Source organism: Lissotriton vulgaris, chromosome 10 (genome assembly GCF_964263255.1).
Source record: "Lissotriton vulgaris chromosome 10, aLisVul1.2, whole genome shotgun sequence".
NCBI lineage: Eukaryota > Metazoa > Chordata > Amphibia > Caudata > Salamandridae > Lissotriton > Lissotriton vulgaris.
Window position 1 is genome coordinate 307,693,231 of NC_141698.1, and position 23,212 is coordinate 307,716,442.

Below are 23,212 nucleotides of genomic sequence, written 5' to 3' on the forward strand. Positions count from 1 at the left end.
GAGGGGTGTCGCCTTGCGAACTCCGCGCCCGGAGACGCTGGATGGCGGAGTTCGAGCTGTGCCCGTGCCGGGCGAATTAACTAGTGGCGAGGGGAGCCGCCGGTTTCGCCCTTTCCGGACCCGTTGCTGTTTGGGGGTCGCCCATGGACTTGCCGGCCCGGGCTACCTCCTTGGGTCCCACCCTCCCGCCATCTTGTCTTTGTGTAGCTGTGCCCAGTGGCCCTCGCCCGCACCCTTCTTCTACGAGGGCCTCGATTTGTCCTGGCACCGACTCATCTGCTGCCCTCCCTGGGAATACGAGACTGGAGGCCTCCACTTTGGACGTTGCTGCCTGCCCTGCTGGCCCGGGGGTCGTCTTGCCCAGGACCGGGCCGCCATTTTGTCGCCTGTGACGCACTACCCTTGTCCCCACCGAGGGCCTCACATTTGGTGCCCGCGAGCGGTGGCGCTCGCCTACAGCGACTGACCCTAGGCTTCACCGGGGGCCAAGATGGCTGGGAGACGTGGCGCGGCACGAGGAGATCGCACTTTGCCGGAAATGCTCAGCAGGTCCCAGCAACTACGCGACAGGACACAGCCGTCCCCGGGGGCCTCCCGGACATCGACGGACGCAGCCGTGGGCGAGCCACCAGTCACGAGGTCCTTCATGGAGGACTTATTCAGCTCCCTCAAGGAGGAATTTCAAACTCTTAAGACTGAGGTGGCTGGAGAGGTCCGGGAGGTGCGCAGGGAGGTCGAGGGCCTGGGCGAGCGGGTCGATGCTGTGGAAACGACGGCCCAACGTCGCGATGAAGAGATAACTCATCTCCAGCAGGACGTCCTCCGCCTCCGGGAGCAGTGTGTTGAGCTCCAGGCCCACTCGGAAGACCTCGAGAACAGGTCCAGGCGGAATAACATTCGGGTGCGAGGTGTTCCGTCCCCGGATGAGGGTGGGGACCTGGTGGCCTATCTGCAGGACTTGTTCCGCGACATCTTGGAGGAAGGAGCGGACTTCCCGATCCGCGTTGATAGAGCGCATAGGGTGGGCCGCCAGCGCCAGTCGTCGGCTCCCCCGCCTGATATCCTAGCTTTCCTGCCGGATTTCCCCCTGAAAGAGCGCATCATGACGGAGGCCCGCAGGAAGCAGCCGCTGACCTTTCGTGACAGACCTGTGGCGCTCTATCAGGACCTGTCCGCCATCACACTGCAGAAGCGCAGGTCTTTCCGCATCGCGACGGACTTTCTGCGAGAGCATGAGACACCCTATTCCTGGGGCCACCCCTTCCGTCTTATTTTTCGATGGAATGGGGTGCTGCATCAGCTGCGCTCTCTGCAAGATGTCTGTGGAGTATTGGGCCTTACTGCTACAGAGGAGGAGGGGGCTACACCTGCATGGCGACGCCCCGAGCGGCGGGGCCGGCGGAGGTCGAGGAGGCGCCCATCGTCAGCGCCGGCGAGTCGTCCGGACTCGCCCACCATCAGGGCAGAAATGGCGGAGGCCCTGAGGAATGCGGCCAGGAACTTGCCTGAAGCTACTGGTGTGGCCCTGACGGCCTAACTTTTCTCTGGGGGGAGAGGTTCTTAGCTTTAACGGTGCTGAGCGGGGGCTGGGGGGGTGGGGGGGGGGGGGGGTGTGGCTGGACGTCCACTTGACTTTTTTCTACGGACTCGCCCATTTGGGCTAGACTGAGACTATGGGGTGTTGTTTTCTGTTTTTTCTTACTTTGGTTGGTTGCCATGGGTTGGCTCTGGGGGGGTTTAACTGTTGGTTTGGTCTGGGGGGGGGTCCCGTCCGAAGTGGTCCGAACATGTGCGATGTTGCCTCTGGCCTTCCCTGCGCCCCTGCCCCGCGCGCCCCCTCCGCTGATCCCTTGCCCACTGCATAGCGCGTTGTTTCCCTGGAGGCGATGCCGCCCCTGAAGGTAGTGACCCTTAATGTTAAGGGCCTGAATAACCCCGTGAAACGTAGGGCGATCCTTTCCCTGTTGGAGGGGTCGCAGGCGGATATTTGCCTCCTGCAGGAGACCCATTTGCTTTCCAAAGATTGCCATAGGTTGCGCTCTGCCAAGTTCCCCACGCAATTCTTCTCCTCTGCTACGACTAAGACTGCTGGGGTGGCCATTCTTTTAGCCAGCTCCTTCAGGGGGGAGGTGTTACATAAACATGCTGAGCAGAAAGGGAGGCTTCTGGTGTATCGCATGCGGTTGGGAGGTGTTACCTTTACGGTTGGTTCGGCGTACAGCCCGAATGACCACCAGGATCGTTTCCTGGAATCAGTGTTGGTGGACGTTACTGCCTCGCCCGATCGCCATATCATCTTGGGGGGAGACCTGAATACGGTCTTCGACTCCACCCTGGATAGGTCTGCCCAACGCTTTCCGCAGACAGGGGAGCTTTCTAGGGCGATGCAGGACCAGCTTGCGGAATTGGACCTGCTTGACCTCTGGCGCGTCCTGCACCCCACCGATAGGGACTACTCCTATTTCTCCCACGCGCACCGCACGTATTCACGGTTGGACTACCTCTTGGTGAGTGGACCGCTTCGCTCGGCCGCCACGGCAGCGGACATCGGGGTTTTGTCCCTGTCCGACCACGCACCGGTTTCCGGAATCTTTGCTTGGCCGGCGGCCCCCCCCTCTAGGGGGATGTGGCGGCTCCGGGACACGCTTCTCCATAAGAAGTCGGTCGTAAAGCGAGTGGAGGAGGTCATCCAGGACTACCTGACCCACAATAACAACTCTGCCACGTCCCTGGCGACGCAGTGGGCGGCTTTGAAAGCGGTCGTCAGAGGGGAGTTTATCTCCATTTCCTCGGCGGAAAACAGGGAACGCCAACGCAAGAGGGAGGAACTGACAGCGCAGGTTCGGGAGCTCGAGCAGGTTCACCGCCGGACGGGGGCTCCTCGTATCTGGAAGCAGCTGAAGGCGGCTCGGAAACTCCTCTCTGCGTTGGATTTAGATCGGGCGGAGTATGCTGCGCTGCGCCTGAAGCATGCCTTTTACACCGGCGGAGACAGGTGCGGTAAACTCCTGGCCCATAGGCTCAGGGCTGCGCAGCAGCGCAATGTGGTGAAGGAGCTGGTGGGAGTGAACGGGATCCCGGTTTCCGGTGACGCGGAGGTGGCAGATACCTTTCGTTCCTTTTACGAGGAACTGTACGCGGCGGAGCCTTCCCCACCGGGAGAGGCTGAGGCCTATTTGGAGTCCGTGACCCTTCCGGCCCTGGACCCCTCCCAGGCGGACCACCTGGAGAGGGACATTCACGTGGAGGAGGTCATCTCCGCGATTGCACGGCTAAAACACGGCAAAGCCCCGGGCCCGGATGGTTATACGGCCTTGTTTTACAAGACCTTCTGTCCCACTGTCGCGCCTCTACTGGCTCGCTTGTTCAACTCCTTCTCCGAGCCGGGAGCTATCCCGCCGGACCTTCTCTCAGCGACGGTGTCGGTTATCCCCAAGCCGGGGATAGAACCGGACCCTGTGCGGCTCGTACCGGCCCATCTCGCTCCTAAATGTGGACCTCAAGCTTTACACCGGAATCTTGGCGGCCAGATTGGGTTTACACTTACCAGGTCTGGTGGAGGCAGACCAGGCCGGCTTTGTACCCGGTAGGCAGACGGTCGACAACACAAAGAGGGTGACGCACGTGCTGGAAAAGGCCTCACGCATTCCGGGGGAGCGGATGCTGCTATCAGTCGACGCGGAGAAGGCCTTTGATAGGGTTCATTGGCCATATCTCGAGCTGGTCCTTGGGAAACTGGGGGTCGGCGAGAAGTTCCGCACTATGGTCTTTAACTGCTATAGGAGACCATCCGCGTCAGTACGTGTCAATGGACACAGCTCCAATTGCTTTGCCATTGAGCGCGGGTTGCCCCCTCTCGCCGCTCCTCTTTGCCCTCTATATGGAGCCGTTTGCACAGAGGATTCGAGATAATCCGGACGCTGTTGGGGTGAGGATGGGGCAATACACGCACACTGTCAGCTTATACGCGGACGATGTCTTGCTGACCCTGGACGACCCCAAGCGGTCGCTCCCTGCCTGTGTCCAGGAACTGGACGCTTTTGCCCGTGTGGCAGGTTTTAAAATGAACATGACTAAGTCGGCTGCACTGGATGTGTCGCTCTCTGCTGACACCAGGCAGGACCTTCAGAGTCTCTTTCCTCTGCAGTGGTCCTCCTCCACGGTGCCTTACCTAGGCATATTGCTTGCTCCCTCCCTGCCTGCCATGGTTGCAGCCAACTACTCCTCTCTGGGAAAAAAGATTAAAGAGGAACTCGGCCGATGGAACAAGGGCCTACTCTCGTGGTTGGGCCGTATCGCGGCGGTGAAGATGACGATACTGCCTCAGATCCTATATCTCTTCCGCGCTCTGCCCCTCCAGCCCCCCGTGGGTTGGATACGGCAGGCGCAGGCGGACATATCTCGCTTTGTGTGGCAGGGCCGTAAGCCTCGGATGAAGCGGGTCCTCTCCATGCTGGCCCCGGAGGCGGGGGGTCTCGGAGTCCCGGACCTCCGGAGATACTTTCAGGCGGCGCAGCTCCGGTATCTGGTGGAGTGGAGCCGGTGGGAATCGGATAAACACTGGCTCTTTCAGGACCAGGCAGTCGCAGGCCGTACCCTCCAGGAGGTCCCGTTCCTGCGGCGCGCTCACCGCCCGCCTAATCTCTACGCCTCTTTTATCACCCGGGTCCCGCTGAGAGTGTGGGACGTGGTGTGTGAGCTGCGTGAGCTCACGACCTTTCCATCGCCGTTCACTCCCATCGCTGACAATCCGGACTTTGCCCCGGGTTTGGAGCCAGGAGCTTTTTCCCACTGGGTGAGTGCGGGCTGCAGGGCGCTTTTCCAGATCTACGGGCCGGAGGGCGTGCTCCCCTTCCAGCAGCTTCGACAGGAGTTTGGCCTGACGGAGGGGGACAGGCTGCGTTACATGCAGGTCCGCCACTGGGCTCTTCAACCCCCAGTGCGTGACGTCGCTGCCCGTTCAATCACGCCCTACGAGCGATGGTTGGTAACCCGGACCTCGGACGCCAAGCTCATCACTGATTTGTATAAATTTCTCCAACCCCCGCCGTTTCATTACCATAACCCAGGGAGGGAGCGTTGGCATAGGGAACTGGGTAGGACCCTGAGTCACAAGGAGTGGGACAAGATTGCGTATCGGGCGAGGCACTCTGCGTACCATACTGGGCTGACGGAAACCTTCACTAAAGTGTCCACCTATTGGTACTATACCCCGGAGCGGCTCTATGAGATGCGCAAAATAGGCGATAAAGGTTGCTGGCGCGGCTGCGGACAGGAGGGCACCCTCACGCACGTTCTCTGGGAGTGCCCGGTGCTGTCGGCCTACTGGAAGGAAGTCTTAGATGAGGTGGATAGGCATTTTGAGATAGAGCTTCCGCGCTTCCCCGCGTATGTCTTGCTAGGCCTCCCCAATGATTTGATGTACCCGCTGAAATCCCGCAGGGGCAGGCAGATTGCGATTGCGCTAGGTTCAGCCGTTCAGAACATACTGATACTCTGGCGCACCCCTACTGCCCCCTCTATCACTGGCTGGCTGCATAGACTCTGGCAGGTACTGGGCATGGAGAAGATGTCGCTAACGGTGGCTGGGAATGTCGACCAGTTCGAGGAGCTCTGGCACCCCTTTTTGGCATTGCTGTCCACGGAATTCCACGAGCTCACGTGTCCACGGTATTTGCGCCTCCTTAGGCTGACGCCGCCGGCAGCTGCGGCGGAGTGAATGTGCGGATTGGGGGCCGGGGGTTGGGGGCGGGAAGAGGGGTTATATGCTTCTATTGCTGCCTTTCGGACGGGGATGTTGGGGTATTGTTTTCTTTCTTTTCCTCCTTTGCTCTCCTTTCTTCTTCCTTTCTGGGGTCGGGGGGTTGGTGGTACGGTATGCTTCTCCTTTACTGTGTTGCGGGGTGCTATTCGGGTTTGGCCTTGCTTAGGGAGTGGGGGTCAACAGGGGGGTCGATCACAATGCCTCATTGCCTTCTGTATTTGCCTAGTTACCCTCTGGGACTTCCTGCCTCCCTGCTTTTCTTCTGACTCGCTGCAACGTTCCGCTTCTTGTATTGTATGTATGCTTGACCTCCTGCTCCCCTCCCCGTGTTTTTGTGCCTTAATAAAAATACTTTAAACCTAAAAAGAGAAAACGGACTGTATAACGCGAGTAAACTGAATAATAATAATAATAACTGCATTACAGGGAATACCATTAATCACCCAATGAAGGGTCACCCTGTGAAATTGAGAGTGAATGCCACTTGCAATTCAGCTAATTTAATTTATATGCTCAAGTGTCCATGTGGCAAATGTTATATTGGACACACAGAGAGGAAGATCAGAACTCGTTTACTTGAGCATAAAAGTAACATCAGAACTGGAAATTTGAAATCTACTGTGGCCGCACATTTTGTGGAACAAAAACATTCTATAGCTCAACTAAAATTTGTTATACTTGAACAGATTATCCCCACTCACAACAACAAACAGACACTACTCAAAAGAGAGAACTTTTGGATTCGCTACATGGCATCGATGCTGCCACACGGTCTTAATGATCGAATGGAATTTTTGTGTTATCTGTGACTCATAACGTTTGATGTATCACATGTTTTTGAATGTGCTTGAACTTGATTTGCAATGTTTACTGATGTTTACATATTCACACACTCAATATAGCACCCTTGTAACATGGCCGCCGCGTTCTTTTGTTTAGTTTCAGTTTACTCGCGTTATACAGTCCGTTTTCTCTTTTTACACTAACTCACACGCCGGTAAAAACGACACTGAGCGAGAGCACCCTCGGGGTTCCCGACTTCAACGCTGAAGCACGTTTTCTAACCAGAGCACTTAGTAAGTACTCGTTACACGAGACTGCGTTGGCTTACTCTCACGAGTTCAATATATTCAAGTTTGTCGTTTTAACGCGCGCTGTTCCGTTACAGAAACAGCGCTACTACTCAGATTTACGGACTGTGAGTATTCCGCTCACTTTATTGCATCCGAGATTGTGTGCACCTTTTCTTTAACACATTCCATAATACACTGCAAGGTGACTTGGGTATTGGGTTACGTTAGCACGTATGGTGAGTCATTCCATTTTTCAATGGTTTTTTTAATGGCTTTTCTGGTCACTCGGAATCTGATCCTTGAACATCCTGACACACGCAGGGCTCCGCAATGTTTTCACTTTCACATTCGGGCACTTTTTGATTAACGTGATAGTATCACTGCATGAACAGGGATATTGTATAACGTAAGCACAGCAAACATGACACATAGTGACACATTGTTATGTTCCTTTTTTTCGTAGAGTTATCCCCTGAGGAAGGGCTTCAGGATTAGCCCGAAATGCATTGGGGAAGGAGTGTTATTGGACTTTGTTAAATTTGAATACACCACTGGAAACCTATGCTTAATGAGAAAATTCAATGATAAATAAAATATTCTTTGGAACCCCACAATGAGGAAGGATTAACTTTATGAATACTTAGTAAGACTTTTCATGTCATAAGCAAAAGCTGTGCAACAGGTTGTCCCCTTCCAATGGGAGGAGCTGTGTATTAAAACAAACCTTTTGCCAGGCCTAAACTTTCCTTTTTTATTACATACAAGTCACGCCTAGGGTAGGCCCTGTACATATGTGAAGACAAGATGCAGTGTATTTAAAATTTGGGACACCGACTTTTTAGTTTTACATGTCCTGGTAGTGAAAAACTCTTAAATTCACTTTTCACTACTGCAAGGCCTACATCTCCCATAGGATAACATAGGAGTTATCTTATTACATTTAATAAGTTGTAATTTCCAAATGGAAGCAGTTAGCCAGTTCATGTTTGGTGTTTTAGGAATTTTTATGAAAAATTCTAACTTATGGTGAAGTTGGTTTTTAAATTACAATTTAGAAAGCTGTCATTTTCCTGCCTTACCCCTTTGGAGGCTGCAGCTAGTGCCTGGGTTACATGTCTGGATGTAGCTGACAGTTGGGCTTTGTGTATTTCTCCTAGACACACTCACAATACTGATCATAGGTGGGCCTAGATGGGTCATCACTGGCAGAATGGGGGAGGAGCTGGACACAGCCCAACTAATACTTAAATAGGCTGTGTCCTGCCTCCACATAAAGGGCTGCACATCCCCTGTGGATAGCCTGGAGCCAGGGCAAGGGAGGTAGGGCACCTGCGCACTTCAAAGGCATGCCTCTAGAAGTTTCTCTCCACTTCGAAGGTGTAACTAGGTATAAACATTGGATCTCAGACACTAACACTTCATTGCACTTCTTGACTCGTCACAAAGAACTCATTGCCCTCACAGCCTCATTTTAACCGCTGCTGCATGATGCATCTTCAGTGCATACCCTTGCATCCCTCGTTGACAGCAGTCTCAACAGCAACACCGGACTCCGCATCACAGTCTCACAGCTTCTCAAAACTGACTCAATTTCTTACAGCGCTTGATGCTGAGGCATGGGTGCAGGTAGAAGCCACATGAAAGTTTTTTTTGTTTTTTTGGGCTCAAGGCTATTGAGCCGAGTCAGAGCCAGGCATACTGCTCAAGTCTGGCTCAAACTTTTAATGGCTCTCCCACCTCTAGGAGTATTTGAGGGAAGCAAGAAGAGTCAGGACAGGGAGTAAAACTCGGCACAAAGAGGAAGGAGGGAGGATCGGAAGGAAAACCACAGAACACAGGAGCGTGGGCTCTGCTCTCCCATGGAGTGCTAAAAATCGTGGCACTGAAACATGCAAAAGTTTAAATAGTCCCTTGATGTCAGCAGTGAAAAGAGAGAACCAATCCAGTCAAAAAGCATGTTGAAACAGTAATACTCCAGATAGGACAAACACAAAATGGGAAAAAAGCCACTGACTCTGGAGTAGAGATCTGAAACAGACTGTAAAGCCCACACTAAGTGTATGGTGTAGTACTGATTACAATGCTGTCTGCGACAAAGGCTAAAGTTGTTGTAAGAAGGACAGAAAAAAAGCCAATCAGGTCATCTGAGACACAAATATATTATATATACATCTAAGCTTCATTACAATTCAAGTTCAAAAGCGTTCATTACTAACATTTCTTATTATATGTAGAATTTCATTATTTCAAATGTCAGCCGAATTATCTTCCTTGCCTTGATATTTCATGCTGCATTGACTTCTATATTCATAAATACAAAATTATAAATAGTTGAAAGAGCAATGTTTAGTCCACCTACAATGTGCATTAATACATAATTCACAGGAAAAAAAAACTTGCGTGTAGTTAAAGTCTGCTCCAATAATTATCCATTTGTGGTATAGTTTTTAGGGACCATGTTATCCATGTATAAAAGTTGCTCTTGTTTCTATGGCTTGGCTGCTTTGCACCTCGGTAGATTGGATCACACACCCAAGGAGGCGTGTGGTTTTGCTGAAGATAATGAACAGTAGGCATGCATGTCATCAGAAAACCACCCAGTCATTATAAATGATAAGCAGGCTTCTGTAACGATTGTGGGACTGGAAGTGCATGGGCATTTAAGGTCAAGTAAAAAAAACATTAAGAAGGTAATACATATTTCAGTATATTTATTTTACAGTTTTGCTGAGCGGTAAACACAGCAATAAAAGCACAGGAGAGACTTGAGTCGTATCTGTGCTTTATTAAATATGGTTCTTTCTCGAGTTGCATATTAAACAGATGAAGATTTTGCACTTTCGAAATGTTCTTTTTTGAGAATACCTTGTGTTGGATGTAGCCAGTTCTGCAAGGTCATCTCCAACAATTTTGCCTTCCTCCACCTATCTTTGCTGACTTTGTTTTTGTTAGCCATAGGACTCTGTGCACTTTACCACTGCTAACCAGTGCTAAAGTGCTTGGGCTCTTCCCTTAAAATATGGTAGAATTGACCAAGACCCAATTTCCATATTTACTGTACTTGCAAGTCTCTAGTAATGTAGCACAACATGTGCCCATGGCCTGTGCAACAATTGCTATTATGTGTCAACCTCTTAAGTAGCCTTTCCATTGCTGAGTCTATGTGTGCAGTTTTAAATGGCCATTTCAACTTGGCAAAATGAGTCTTTTGTCAGCCCCAAGCCTTCCTTTTTAATACATATCAGACACCCCTAGAGTAGGCCATTAACAGTCCAGAGGGTTGTATGTAAAAAGAAGCACCTCTACTTTTAAGTTTTCCGTATCCTGGTAGTGAAAAACTCTTACATTAGTTTTTCACAGCTTGGTGAATTCCTTCTAGACAGTCACACAATAGAGAGATTAGGTATGCCTGGATGGGTAATCTGCTGAAAGGATGGGGGCGGAGCTGACTATAGCCCCACTTACAAATGAATATCCTGTGCTCTGCATTCACACAAGGGACTAACGACCCTGTATTGTCACTGAAGCCAGCTTGGAGCAAGAGAGGCGGGGAATTCCATGCACTTCTGAGCTACGGTCCAGATGTTTCTCACACTTTTCAGAATCAGTTCACCGGGGTATAAAATTAGAACCTCAGACTTTAACTGTTCAGTACACTTCTGGACCTGTAGATACTCTGCCATGAATAAGGACTGCTGTGCTGCTACAATGACTGCCACTCTGCTGGACTGCTGCTCTAAAGAAAATGCAGCCTTGTTGTGATGACCTGCTGCCTGCTGCTCTATTGCCATGGGTAGAAGAACTGGACCTGCAACTTCATCTTGAACCCTGGACCACAAAGTGATTCAAATGGCTAGTCTACTGGCCTCCTGATCTGAGCCCAGGGACATAAAAGGCTGCTCCTAGACTCAGTTGCAGTGTGTCCTGACCCCTAAGTAGTGTCTCCCAGGTCCTGGCCCTTGGTGGGGCTCACAGGCTCCTTAATTTGAGCTTTTGGTCTCTTCATAACTTCGAATGTGTCATTTGCACAGGAACCGCACCGATCGCACCAAAATCAGTGCAAGTTGCCATCTCTTCACATAGCAAGCATCGATCGCCCATAGAAGAGCACCAACGCAAAGCCCCAGCCTGCCCATCTGTAATGCTCTGTCTGCTCTTCACACCATGCCAACCACAGCCAGTGTGATCTCCTTGATCCCCTTGACCCTCTCCAATGTGAAAGGGAGTCCTGGCCTAAAAACTGAGAAGGTAAACCTTCAGCTGGACTAATATTGGACAGTATCCAACCTGTGCGCTATTGTGGTAGGCCTAAATGTTTTACTTTGACCCGGTCCAGTGCAACCAGATATCCCAAGTTGGCACTTTAAGTTGTTAGGTGCTATTTTTCATTCATGACTCTGGATCTACTGATTGGATTTCTTTTTCATTTAGTCTAGTTTTATTTATTACATTTTGCTCTATTTTTATAACATAGTGGCAGATCTTTTGTGTGGTGCTTTCCCTGTTTTACTTTTTGAAATATTGCACACATACTTTACACATTGCCTATAAGTTAAGCCTGACTGCTCTGTGTCATTCAACAAGGATGTTTAGCTCAGGTTAAATTGAGGTTTTTTTGGGCCTTACCCTGACTAGGATTGTGGTTGCTGCTTCACATGGCTCACACCCCAGTCAACCAACATCCGATTTCTAACATTGGTGATCAGCGGTGAGAAAAGGATTTTGTTTTTTGCAGTGCCATTCAGTGTTTTATTGCGCACTTTCATCCCATATCTAAGACTATTACAGGCTATTCTCTCTTTATTCTCTCACTTGGTCATTTTTCCACATTTTAATTCCCGCTTCACCTTCACACACTTTGGAATCTTTTATAGTTGCAACTGTGATACCTTGTCAGAATGTATCTGGATCTCAACTGCCTAACAAACTACACTGTAAAGGAGCTGAAGGAGAGTGGCCTGTCTGTGGGGAAGAGGTCCACTAAGCAGGATCATCAGATAGGCCTGCTTTCTCATGAGGATGCACTCAAGAGAGGACAAAGAGGGTAATGGTGCAAGCAATAGGCCGAGGAGGACTAATTTTCACCTCTATGCCTATAATAATTTATTAAACTCCTAACAGAAGTAAAAGTGAGGAAATTAGTTTTTGAGTGCAGTATGTCATTCCAGAGATTAAAGCTTAAAACAGAGTGTTCACATTGCAGCAAATCTGAGTTTTTTAGCACCTTAGAATGAGTCAGGCTGGAAAGGTTTTAAGACACAGTATCATGGCAACAATGGTATTTGGAAAGCTGTGATACAAAGTAAGGTCAAATGTAAAGGTCACATGACCTAAAGAATCACATTTCTATATTTTTGGTATAGAGGAGGACAGTAACTTGGCAATGGCTCCAGAGGAGAAGTGGAGCCCACTGAGATGGAGTTCCCTGCTAGATGGAACCCAGGAAGCAGAATCATTTACCACACCCTGCCTCTGAGGAGCTGAAGGACAGACAGGCTGAGAGGCACCCAGGCTGAAGCTGGCCCAACTGGCTGAAGAGGAGAGAAAATCTGAGGTTGAAAGGGTCCTGGCAGAGGAGAGAAGGGTTACTACTTGAAGGGACTTAGCAAAGAAGAAACAGGCCAAGAGGCAGAAGAAAGTAAAGCTGCGTCAGAGAGACTTGTAAGATAGAACAATTTTGTTGGCTCATGAACTCTTAAAGACCTTGCCTTGAAGTCCAAACAGCAGTTAGAGTTCATCAGGAATGGTGGCAGCGAAAATACAGTGTCTAGTGCTGAAGGAAAGGTCCAAATATCCAGACATTTGGGATCTGGCTTTGAGGTGGGGGATGACATACACATGTTACTTGAGGTATTTGAAGTTTCTCTAGAAATGCACAGCGTTCCTGAGGAGGATTTAGGAGCTGGCCTTAGGAGGCATATACCTAATGATGGGTGAGACACCCTACAAACCCAGGGAAGGGAGACAGGATGAGGTATTCCTCATGAAGGAGGCCTTTGTCAAGAAATATGCCTTCACCCCAACCCGAAAAGTACAGGTTGCTGTTAAAGGACAGTCAGAAACTGTCTCACCAGTCCTAGGGGGATTTTGTTGGCTACTCATGTAAGGCACTGGATGGTTGGGTGAAGTGTGGAGAGGTAAACACCTATAAGAGCCTGTACAATTTGATCGCCAAAGAGCACATGCTCAGTCTGTGTTGACAGAGCTATGCCAACACCTGGTTGAATGCAAGCTTACTGGTATCAGAGTGTTTGCAAAGGAGGCAGATCTCTGCATTATTATCAGGGTGTTTGGGAAAGCATTTGGGTGTGATCCTAAGAAGGGTGGCTCACGTTCCCTCCAGCAGATTGGGGGTGAGGTACACACACAGGAAACCAGACAATTGCCAGTACAGTGTGAGGGGAAAGGGGTCATATTCCCTTTCTAAAGATAGGAGAGAGGGTATGTGGGCAGAGGCCAAGCGGGCCACATTCTAACCATAGTTGCCAGTGGCCTCTGTTGATTGCTGTTCTTAATGACAGTGTTTACATAGGGTGGGAGACAGAACTTCCCTTTTCAGCACAGATCCCAGAAAAACACCTAAACTCTGACCTCTCATCCTTTCTGGATGAGAATGAGATTTTAGTTATTGCGCTCTATGGTTTTAGGAAAAACCAGTATTCTGAGTCAGCGCTAGTCACAGCATTTGAAGAAATCAGAATGATTATTGACAGTGGAGGAAAAGTGGCATTGATCAAATTGGATCTGTCGGCCGTGCTCCATACCATTTGCCACTCAGTGCTTATTGAACAACTAGAAAGCGTAGGTGTTGGAGAGACGGCTCTTGAGCTTACCACATATTTTCTCCAAGTAGAGAACAAACTGGAGCTTTTGGATCTGTATCTTTCACTTTACCATGTGGTGTCCATCAAGTATCAAAATAGAATCCACTCTAGTGGTGGTAGTGGTCCCTACAGTGGTGGGGAGCACACAGTGTTGTGTAAAATACCCCTCACACACCAACAGGCCCATTGGTGTCATGCTTCATCATTGGGGTCTTCGCACCCCTCTACGGGATGCGGCGTGCTACGACTCACGACTACGTAGGAGCACTTGAAGTGTACTATGTGTTGGTGTGTGTGAGGGATTAATTGTGAGTGGTGAGGTTGTGAAAAGTGATAGTTAAAAAATACCTGGCTCATAGGGTAAAAATAAACTTTTTTAAGCCCTCGGCTGGTATGGCTAAAAGGGTGCAAGAAGAGGTTGTTACTGTGTTTTAAGGTACATCAACCTCAGGAAGTGTGTTGTCATGTTTTGGAGTGTATAAACTCCTTCTTCAGGACGAAGGAGTGCACAAACCTCCTCACCTTACTCACATATAGTGTAGATGTCAAAGTGTTTTTTTACAAAAATTCTATCTACAAAAGAATCAGGTGTAATGTTCCTAATTGTGTTTATAATACAATGGTCTGTTGCGCCCAGTTGGCGATATTAGAACAAGACCTGTAAAGATAAAAAGCATAGTAAATCATATCATCACAGTAGGACGTAGATTCAAATCAGGAAAATGACCTGTTCGAAAATAAAGGGTAGTCTGTGACCAGATAAGGTCTAGAGCCCTGAAAAGAAAAGGACAAGGACACACATAGAGACAGGGACATATACATTACAATCAATAAGTCATATGCTTCTCCTTAGTGGTTGAATTATTTGTGGAAGATTAGTTTGTTCAATGCTTACTTATATATTAAGACAGGATGACCTCATGAGCCCTGCGTGGTATTGGGGATGTCTTCCGGCTTAATGCGGCTACCTAAAGGACATAGGAAGCTTAGTTAAGGTTTTGGTTGGTACTACTCACTGGTAACGTAGACATGGTTCCCTAAGCATCAAACTCACGGTTACAGCAATCCTCGATGGGCCATCTTCCCCTCAAAGCTAATTCAACCACATGTGAGTAAGGTGAGGAGGTTTGTGCACTCCCTTGTCCTGAAAAAGGAGTTTTTACACTCCGAAACATGTCGACGCACTTTCTGAGGTTGATGTACCTTAAAACACAGTAACAACCTCTTCTTGCACCCTTTTAACGATACCAGCTGAGGGCTTATTAAAGTTTATTTTTACCCTACGAGCCAGGTATTTTTTAACTATCACTTTTCACTACCTCACCACTCACACTTAATCCCTCACACACACCAACACATAGTACACTTCAAGTGCTCCTACGTAGTCGTGAGTCGTAGCACGCCGCATCCCGTAGAGGGGTGCAAAGACCCCAATGATGAAGCATGACACCAAGGGGCCTGTTGGTGTGTGAGGGGTATTTTACACAACACTGTGTGCTCCCCACCACTGTAGGGACCACTACCACCACTAGAGTGGATTCTATTTTGTTTATGTAATTTGCCAGGGGAGACCAAATCCACTTTCCCTCTCCCTCCCTCCTTTGTTAAAAATTTGTCCGTCAGGTATCCTCATTGAGCCTGACCCTTTTAAATTTATGTGGCACCATTGGCCAAATAGACCAGATGCTTCGGCTGTTTGACTGTTTATTATGTGCATGATATGCAAATTGTAGTCTCGATCACAAGTGATCCCAACGAGTTTGCCAAATGTTTCAGTAAATTAATGCGAGAGGTAGTAGGATGGATGGGAGATAATTGTTTCAACCTAAACTCTGAGAAGACAGAGGTTCTTCTTATTGGAAAGGAAAATACTTTCTGGAATCCTACTTAGTGGCCACAAGAGCATGAGCCTCTTCCCCTCCAAGTCACTAATGTCAGACACCTGTAGGTGATTTTCGATAGGAATCTTACGTTCACAGAGCGGATCAATAAAATTACATCATCCTATTTCTACCTCCCTAGAACATTGATAAAGATCATCCCTTTCATCCCATTCGATTTACAAAAAAATAAAAACAGTAGTTACAGCATTATATCTCTACAGGACTGACTAATGTAATGCCCTTTGTATGGGCATACAAAATAGGCAGATGAATACATTGTAAATACTTCGAAATGCGGCAGCTTGACTTCTTATGAAGATCGCAAAATATATGTGTGTCTCCCAAACTATTGAGGTGCTCCATTGGCTACCAGTCAGGAAAAGAGCTGCCTTTAAGGCGCTCCGCTTGGCACACACAGCCCTTCATGACTCTTGCCCAAACAATGTGAGAAAGAAATGTCACTAGTACATACACAGAAGACCCCTTTGTTCTGCTTCTAATACATTGATGATTATGCCCAAAATCAGAAAAGCATCCTGGGGTGGAAGATGTCTTTCTGTTAGCACTGTTAAACTCTGGAATATTCTGCCTTTGTACAAAAAAACTCAAGCCACTCTTCTGTGTTTCAAGAAACAACTCAAAACTTGGCTCTTCTCATAGGCCCTGCCCCTCTTGCACATCCTCTGTCATTATCTACACAGGCCTGTTTTCTGACATCAATAACAGACACTAGTGCCTAGATGGCCTAGGGCATTTAAGCGCTTTACAAACTTTCAATATGAAAACCTCAAGTCTCATCCAAGGGGTGGAATGGGCCACATCACATTGTTGACCTTGGTGATACTGTCTGCCTACTGAGATGCGTCTGTGAGCAAGTCAAGGTTATGTACTGCACAGATGGAGTCCACAGATGAGGCGAAGGGTTCTCCATGGGTCAGTTCAATGGCTCAGGAGAGCAGAAACAGAGGGACCCAATTGAGTTCAGAAGGGCATAGAACTGACAAGTGCTCCTGCAGTTGAAGGCCATTGTCCATGTTCTATTGCCTAAGCAGGGAAGTTCATTAAGGTACTGGTCAGCCTCCACTGGCTTTAGGCTGAAGGAGGGTCATGTTGGAATTGGCCCTTTCTGCATGGTCATCCCAGACTTTTTGCATTCCTCCTCCTGTTTTTGCTGAATTCATTTTTGTTGGACTTGAGACTCTGTGCACTTTACCAGTGCTAACCAGTGCTAAAGGGTTTGTGCTTTCTCCTTAAAACACAGTAGAAATGGCTTATACCTAATTGTCATATTTAATTTACCTGCAAGTCCCTAATAAAGGGGCACAACATATGCCCAGAGCTTGTAAAATGAATGCTACCAGTGGACCTGTGCCACTGATTGTGCCACCTACTGAGGTAGCCCTTTAAACATGCATCAAGCCTGCCATTGCAGAGCTTGTATGTGCATTTTAAAGTGTTTTTTCAACCTTGCAAAATAAACCATTTGCCAGGCTCCCCCTTAGCTCACATATAAGTCCCTAGTAATAGGCACTCCTGGTCCTTGTGGTTAAAAAGGGCCACTAAAGGCTGAAGCACGAATTGTTCGACCCTCATAGACCCCTCACCAAACAAATGCACACTGCCACTGCAGCCTGTGTGTCTTGGTGCAGACAAAATTGAAGAGTCAACATGGCATAAATCCCTGTGTGCCATGCTCATAGACAGGCATGAGATATAGGTAAGACACCTCTCTAGCAGGCCTTAGCCCTAAGGCAAGATACACTATATCTCCTGTAAGGGCATATCTGCATGAGCAGATATACCCCTGCAATCTCCTTGTCAATTCCTGGATATTGTAAGTGACCAGGGAAGTCATAGTTGTACATGGGCTGGACACTCGTCTTACGAGTTTCCCAGCTCCATGATGACTTCACTGAAATATGGGATGTTTGGTACCAAACATCTCAGCATAATAAACCTTCAGTGATTCCAGTATCAGATTTTTTAAAATATGCACACAGGGGACTCCTTAGAGGGGTCCCCTGAATCCTAGCAAACCTTAGTGTGGTCACCAAATGGCTTGAGCCAGCCTGCTACCACCAGTGTTCTGACCTCCTGGGGCGAGTGCCTGAACACTCTGAGGCCGAGAACAATGTTTTTTCCTGGGTGGAGGTGTACACACCTCCCCTTGGACAGGAAGAGCAATCTGAGAGGGGGAGCTTCAAAGGCCTTGCCGCCACTGTAATGCGACCCAGCCTCTCTTGTTAGACAGAGCAGGCCCCCTTCCTGTACTAACCCCCTTTTTGGTGGGAGGATAGATGGGAAAACTCATGAAGAATAGGAGGTGGTCCCCCCTTAACCCACTCTACCCCTCATGTGCTGGAGGCGAGGTGAAGTACACTTTTCACACTTAGGGCAAGCTACGTCACCTGCTCTCCCAAACTTTGACAACCTCTGAGGAGTCCAGTAGGCTCTGTGAATGGAGATTTCTTCTCATATGTGCAGGTTTACCTATTTTAAATAACATAGACATAGATACTTGTCATTGATGTTCCAGCGATGTCTCTGGCAAGCATCTTCCCCATAATTCCGTTGGCAATATGAAGGCTCCATCTTCCAATTCTACCATCAGTCAATACAATGTTGAGAGCTTCTTCTTGGTACTGCCTTGTGCATTAGTCTATCTTCAAGCTTGTTTGATGTTCAATTATCTTGCCTGGATCTTGGAACCACCTCTACATTTGCAAATATATAAACCTGGACAATTTATTATCTGATAGTTGTTTACATATTTCCCAAGTTATCAGGCAACCGTCTCGAATTATGTGGTCCCATCTTGTTAAACCGGCCTCTTTCAGTGGCCAAACCAGTAAATATTTTGTCCACTCCGGTGAGCCAGGAGAGTACCAAATAGGAGCCATTAGACTGTAGTATGGTATTTTAAAAACGTTTTTAACCTTATACCAAGTCTCGGCCAGGCCCCTCAAGATCTTTAACCTGACTTGGGGTCTGCATATTTAAACGTGAAGCCAAAATTACCTCTTAACTCCTGCCTTGCCATAACTCCCAGTAGTCTCCCAATCTCAGATGGTGTGGGTATATTCAACAACATTTCCCATTCTTCAATAAAAAAGGCCATGAATAAAACAACAAGTCCAGCAGTGCTAATCCTCCCTTCTCCACCCTCCTTCGCAATTTCTTCCAGGCTATTCTGGGTCCCTTGCTTGACCAAATAAAACTGCTAATCTGAATTTGCATCTTTTTAAGCCATTCCTTATCAAAAGACAGGAGAATTGCGTCAAACAAAAAAGTACATTTCGGAAGTAGCATCATATTTACTAGGTTTACACGGCCAAACAGAGTAAGCTGAAGATGCGCCCAGATTTTTAAGAATCCAAAGACTCCTTTCTTAACCCTTTCAAAGTTTACTTTAGTTATTTCAGTAATGTCCTGCGGTATCATTACTCCCAGATATCTCATTTTACCTCTACTGGTGGCATCACCTACTTCCAAGTTCCAAGACATAACCACCTTGTCCCTGGTAATTTCATAACCCTTCACTTTTCCAAAGCCTGTTGTCAAGGTAATGATCCGACTCAAAGTGTTTTGTAAGTTAGTTGTGTAAATGAGGATATCATCCGCATATAGACCTAATTTCTTACTCCAGCCGTTGTACTGAAAGGCTAAAATGCCTGGATTCTCCCTGATATTCCTAGCTAGGGGCTCTATATAAAGGTTAAATAAAAGTGGCGATAAGGGACAACCCATTTTCGTACCCCTTGTGATAAGGATAGGGTCTGTCAAAGAGCCGTTGATTAGGACTCTGGCTTTTTGTGCCACATAAAAACCTGCTAGTGCTCTGCAGAAATTGAACCCAAGATTTAGAGATTTTTCCACACCTTGTAGGTAGACCCAATTGACCTGGTCGAATGCTTTAGTGGCATCTAGTGCTATCACCGCCAATGGAAGCTCGTAAACAGTCGCCAGGTCTATAGAGCCTATCAATGAATATGTGAGCTCTTTCAATGATCTGCCACTTATAAAGCCTTTTTGGTCAACATGCACCGACTCCGCCATGGACCCATTTAACCTATCGGCCAATATTTTAGCAAAAATCTTAAAATCCCAGTTTAGCAACGATGGCTGGTATTAATCGCAATTCTCTGGGCATTTACCAGGCTTCAAAATTAGGGAGATGGTAGCGTCCTTCCATGAGTCCGGCATTTCCGCCCCTTCAATATACAGATCATTGAAAATGTTACTATATTAGGGATTAACACATTTGCCAAAGCTTTATAAACTTCAATGGGCAAGCCATCGGGTCCAGGAGCCTTACCTCTCTTGCCCTGTCTTAATGCGAAATCTACTTCCCTCTCATTCATTTCCTCATTCAACTGACAGCTCTTATCTAATGAAAGACAGTTTACACAGCCTTGCCCCAGCCATGCTTCCCCCTCTTCTTCAGTAGGTTTTAACTCTTCTTCATAAACTTTACTACAATAACTGTGGAAAGCATGCTCAGTACCCTTATTTTCTCTAATTATATATCCTGTGAGTTCGCAATTGACCTGATCTATCCTATTTCTCACTTGCTCTCTTTTGACCTTCCAAGCCAACAGCTTACTTCATCCCTCACTGTATTCGAAATGAGCCAAGCAACTGACCTCCCACTTTTTCCTGACCCTATCATGTAGTATTTTTGCCAGGTTTGACTTTGCCTCCAACACTTCCTGAAGCAACCTTACCCGGGCTTTTCGTCTGCCCTCGGGTCAATAAGATCCTTTTCTAAAGAACAAACCAGCTCCTCTACTGCAGACACCTCTTTATAGTGCCCCTAATCTTCCCTTAAGAAGGCTTTGTAAGCATTCCAGATCATTCCGGATGCAGCTGAATCCTGGTTAAACTCAAAGAACTCTTTGGTCTCTCTCATACAGTGCTTCTACGACTCATTCTTCCTGCAGGATCGTGCGATCTAAAGTCCTTCTAGATTGACCCGCTGCCTTGACTCGTCAGAAACAAAGGATTTGTGGTGCTTATTTACCCAAATCAGCTTCTGCCCTACAGTCTCCAGTGTGGATCCCTTTCTCCAGGTCCGTCTTACACTGCAGCAGCTGAACCCTGAAGATTATGACCCTGAGGGTGCCGGAATACACGTAAGTCTGTAGGTGGCATTTATCCCCATTGACTGGACTGTTCACAGATCGCTACACCCCAGCACTGAGGTACATGCAGCACAAGGCATATCACCACATATGTCATACATGTGGGTACATATCACATGTTACTTGTCAGTTTGTACACAATTGCAGTGACATTTTCGGAGGTATGCCCACCGACGTAGATGAGACTGTCGCAGTAGCAGCAGTTGCATTTGTGGCGGTGGAACTTTCCCAGCCTCAACGGTTGGAATTGGATCTTGGCTGCAGTGGTTGGATGGTCTATCTGACTGTCATCGTATTGAGGCCCTATGCCAACCTCCTCACAAGCTTCTTTATGAAGTCTTCTTAGGTTCAGAGGTTGTTCTCTGGGCTTCAAAACATTGGTGCTCCTGATACATTCCACACACTCCCTCACCACTCTTTAGATGTGTATGTCCATTCCTGGCCACAAATATACCTGCCTCAAACTTTTTGGGGCCTTGGAGATCCCCGGGTGACCTTCTTGGGCAAAATTCACTAGGGGTTCTCTCAAACGCTTTGGAGAAATAAGGCTGGTGACCCGTACTAGGAAGCCACTTTCAAAGACTTTCAAAGGCTCCTCAGTCTTACCATCTCTTGCTCAATCGTCCTGATACCTTTGATCACTGCATGTAGGATTTCATCCTTACCCACTTCTCTGGTCCACTCATCCTCTTTGATCATCCCATCCTTGATGAGACACACCCCATAGCAATCTTCCTGGAAGAGATCCTCCACCTCCTAATTTTGTGTGGTTGGTTTTTATCTACCAAGCGTGAGCAATAATCAACTAGGTTGTTTTTCACACCAGGGTCATACTCCACATGAAAGGTGGACTCTTGCAAGGCAACCACCCACTTTCTTCTTCTTAAGGAGATGTTATCAAGACTCTTTTCTCCAAAATCTCTCTAAGAGCTGTCCTAAGGAGCTCTGGGGTAAAAGATGTATCCTGAATAAAGCAGCCTTTATTCCAGCGTATGCATGTCCCCTCATCTTTTAATTGACGTACAACCGCAATTGAATATCCAGGAAGGAGGGTTCCAAAGGCCCACACAATGCATTTGGAGTACAGTAGGATACTACAGGAACATTTTATCTGCTAGTCATTTTCTATATGAAAACATTTCTGGAGCAGTTTAAAAGCATTTCTAAAGTTCAATTCTAACATGGTCTGCAAGTTTTGAACTAATTTCTTTCAATACTTTATGCCAAGCTACCAGGGGTTGAGGACAGGTTAATTTGGGGTTTGCTTGTGCCTTACCCTGACTAAGATTGTGGTTGATACTTGACCAGGGATCACATCCCTACTCTTCCTCTGAGCACTCCTTCCATGTTTCCCCATCCTACAGGACCGTGGTCACCAGCGCTGGGATGCCCTAGGGTAGCTATGCGCTCTATAAAACCCAAAATCAAATCAAATCAAATCAAACCAACAACCCTATTTCTTATACTCTTCTATACAGGCTCAGGAGTACATTGGAATCAAAATAAACCACAATTCATTGTTAACTTTAAATTTTGTTTTTACAGTGCACATATGGTTGATGTCTTAAGATCCTATGTTTCCTATTCTATGTTGATGTTTAAGATTCTATGTTTTATGCTTTCTGAGGTATTTTCTAAGGTTGCCGGCTCTTATTTTCCTCCATCGCATACTGAAAAATCAGTGAATGGTACTCTCTTAGGCCTAAAGGAAACTCATGGAAAGATTATTCTATGTTTTCCTATCAACTCCCTCTTGCAGTTCTATTTATATTAGTACTGCTTTGTAATATTTTATTCTGCAACTCCGTACATTAAATCACTTTGTAATTTTATGTTTATGTACCTTACTCTATGGTGCTAAAATTTCAATAAAATCTTTGGAATAAAAAAAACCCAACTCTAATAACATCACACCTCGATAGCAACATTATTTTGTATCTTTAACCTGTCATACATTGTTAATAAAGAATGAACATCAAATAATGACAGGGATGGGGCAGTGATAGGTATATCAGTACCTATTAGTGCAAGGGAAGTATTACGTTTTTTTCATTGATAATGTCCGACCTTAACGTATTCCTCCGCATATTTACAAGGGTATTGCACCACTAGAACATCACTTTTACTGACGTTCCAGTGGCTCAATGCCCTTCACCATATTTACAAAGTAGTGTTAGGCCACATTTTGTGGCTTACCTCCGCTTTGTAAACATGGTACCCTTTCATGCATATATCTGCATGAAAGGGATGTGCAATAGATGTTGCTTTGGGCGTTCCACCTCAACGCAACAAGGATCTGTAAATCTGAGGCAGCGCCAAAAACTAACACCATGGGGCAACAAAGAAAAATACTTTTTTTTTCTCGTCGATTTTGCTTTTCAATGTGTCCTGCATTCTTCAGCATACATAAAAAGACCAAAACACAATTAATGATTACTTATGTGCAGGAAGGGACACATTCCTGCGCATAAACAATAATTCTCTGCAATGCAGACACCCTTGCACTATGGCACAAAGGTGTCTGTGC